The sequence below is a fragment of the Phaethon lepturus genome, unplaced genomic scaffold (assembly GCF_000687285.1).
Source record: "Phaethon lepturus isolate BGI_N335 unplaced genomic scaffold, ASM68728v1 scaffold48843, whole genome shotgun sequence".
Lineage (NCBI taxonomy): Eukaryota > Metazoa > Chordata > Aves > Phaethontiformes > Phaethontidae > Phaethon > Phaethon lepturus.
The window spans coordinates 438-3,570 of NW_010530713.1; the positions used below are offsets into that span (position 1 = coordinate 438).

Sequence of the window (3,133 nt, forward strand, 5' to 3'; positions counted from 1 at the left end):
TGCCCGCGAGCTGGGTGCTGCTGTCTGAACTGTCTTCTGCCGCACTCCTGGATCCTGCCGGTGCATGCACACATGCTCCCACCTTGCTCCAATTTCAGACAGACCCAGTGAGCTCCATCCATCCATCTGTCCATCTATCCAGCGTGTGGCTCCAGCCAGAGTTTGCATCCCTGGCCCTTAGCAAAAGCTCCATCCCCCAGGACTTGCCCTGTGACCCCCTGCACGCCCACAGCTGGGAGGCATGGGGCTCGTGGGACCCAATCCCTCTGCCCACCGGGAAGGGCTCCCCTGGACACCCGGGTTTCAGCCAGCGACTCGCACGTGGCCGGGCTGCCCCAGCGCTGCCCGGAGCCGCCTGCACCCGGCCTCGGGTTGGATCCTGCTGCCCGAGCCAAGCTTTCTGCCGCCGGGAGACCCTTCGTCCTTCTGCCTTGAATTTGCTCCACCCCTGGTTTTTGTGAGTTTGTAGTGAGTGCCCCAAGGTGATGGTGTTGGGAGGACGTTAACTTTAGCAGGACTGAAATAATACTAGAAGAGTTGAGTAATGGGGTGTGGTGCTGGGTGGGTTTGGAGAAAGGTTTGCTTAAAAAAGAAAATGAGCAGAAGGGGGGGGGTGTGTGCAAGCAAAGGGTGGAAATTAAATGTTTGCAGAGATAAATGGAGGCAGCTCTATGTCCCCAGCAGTGAGCTCTGGGGACTGAAAAGGAGTTGTAAGGAAATGCAGACAACGATTAAAGTTGGAAGTGGAAACTTGCCAGGGCAAGGCCCCTTAGGAGAAGTTATCGCCCTTGGTGGCGAGCTGGAGGCCCTGGGACCTGCCCCACCGTGCCAGCACAGCTGGCTGGCATCTGTCAGGGCTGCAGCAGGGCGGTGGGCACCAGCACGGGGCAGTCAGTGGAGGCAGGTCGGGCTCTCAACAAGCTGGGACAAGGAGTTGTTGCTGCCGCTGAGGCAAGCAGAGGGTACTCAGCCCTCCCACCTGCCCCAGCTGAAATAGCTAACTCTGGTTGTTGCCCGAAATGGAAAACACTTCAACAAAAATCTTTTGCTTAAGGAGAATGGAAAACTAACTACCCCCCTATTTAAAAAAAAAAAAAAAAAATTATTTTGTCTATGCATTCCCCTGCCAGCAAACATGCCGAAGGAGAGGTTGGCTGTGACCTGCTTTTTCTTCCCCCTTCTCCATGGGACAGCCTAGCTCAGGATGAAAATCCTCTCTCAGATGAGGCTGAAGGCTGGGTTGAAACAGGAACTGCTCTACTTTGGGCTGTAATACATACTTTTTTTGAACATGTGGCTTCTTGGTATTAAGAAAACAACTGAGCACGCAGCCCAGCACGTGCTGTGATTGACTGCCGGAGGAGTGATTCCTCTGCTGAAACTCATGGGAAATGTGTGAGACAAGGTTTTTTTTTACAGGCTCTGGGGCACTAACCATCACAGGACAGGTCCTGGGACCTTCCCCGCTGTCAGGGCTGGGGCTCTGCACTTTGAGATGTGCCAGCTTCTGCTGGTCCCGCTGCACAGCTAGCTGGGTTTGCCGAGGCTGGAGGAAAAAGCTGATGATGTCCTGGCTTCCTGCCAGGAAATATTTCTGAATTATTGGCTTTTAACCCTCAGCCTTCTCTGCTGCTGTCTGCTTTCCTGATGCCATGGTCCCCTCTCCGGGAGTGAGGGTGAGGGATGGACCTCACGTCCCAGATGGACGGCTGGGAGCCGGCACGGGGGTGGTGGCATCTCGGCTCCTGCGTGTGCAGTGCTGCCCAGGAGCTGGTCTGCACAAGTGGCTTGACAGCAGCCAGCCTGGCTGAGCAGATGGAGGCTGCCAAGGGTGAAACACTGGGAATTGCCATCCCAGCTGAAAGCAGAACCAGGCAGGAGCCGTCATCCCCCTCCACCATCCTTTGCCCCAAGACACGGGCCAGGTTTAACTCTTGCCTGGCAGAGCTGCCTTCTGCTGCCGCTGCAGCGTGGGAGTGAGCGCGGGAGGTTACCTGGGTTGGCACCAGCTTTTCTCATTAGCTGGGGACATTTATTCTGCCACAGTGACTCTGTTTAATGAACTCCCTCACAGCTGGCGTTCTCATGTAAGCCCTGGTAGGAAAACTAAGTAGAGTGCTCACGTCCTCTGCACAAGGTGTCCTCTCTAGCACAGCACGCTTGAACAAAACCAAGCTGCCCCTTTCCTGTGTGCAGGGTCCTTGCTCGGCCGGCTGGGCTGCATCTCCTTCCCGAGGGCTGGCACATGTGCCTTGTGTCCTGGTGGGATGGGGAAGGTGGCAGAGCAATTGCTCCTGTCCTCTAGGCAGCCTCCAGCTGGCAGGTAAATTATGGCCTGGAGGTGGTGCCCAGCCCCAGCTGACCTGGGACAGCAAAACTGATGAGGTGGGGAGGGCAGGAGGGTGCCTCGGGGTGCGAGTCGTTAGGTGCTGTGGGCTGGCAGAGGCTGGGGAGCTGGCTGGTCCCTGCCTTGCCCCAGTGTCTAGTGCCAGGACATGCATTGCTTCAGAGAAGCTGCAATACAAAATGGTTTTGTGAAGCTCTCTTCAGGTAAAAGAAACTCTGTTTGAAAGAAGTCCTGGGGGGAAGGTTAGTGGCAAGCATGTGTAGAGGCTTATCTGTCCCTTGGGCAAGTTTTTGTTTTGGAGAGGATCCACTTCCAGAGGAGAGGATGGCCCATGGCATTTGCTGAGATTTTCGGGCTCTTCCTGTTTTCTTTTGTGTGTTTGCACCTACAAACCAGAGACCTTGCCAGTGAATTCAGGCGCCTGGGACTTATGGACACACTAGCGTGCACACAGCAACCTGCCAGGCTGCAGGTGCCCTCCCCATCGCAGCACCTACAGCAGCCTTTGGGGAGTCTGACATGGAGTCTAATACTCCACTATGCTCAGACACTCAGCATCCAAAAAAAAACCATCAGGCAGGGATGCCCATTCTTGTCCTCCCTATGCCTGGTCAGGGACATGGCCCAGCCTGGTCCAGCTTGACTCAGCTTGTAGAAAGCTATGAATGAACTGTGCTGAACCTTTGTTTGCAGCCTGTTTTAGACACTCAGAGTGCTCGGTGACAGAGACATTTGTTGATAGAAAATAATGGATTTTTATTGACTTCCAGAAGCGGGGGGGGGGGG

The 3,133-nt window shown here is 55.1% G+C and overlaps 1 protein-coding gene across 1 annotated transcript in view; it reads left to right on the plus strand.

Moving 5' to 3' along the window:
- Positions 1–3,133, plus strand: part of LOC104618678 (neuritin-like) — a gene marked incomplete at its 5' end in the record, with an annotated part of 3,994 nt that overhangs the window by 433 nt on the left and 428 nt on the right. The window lies entirely within an intron of this gene.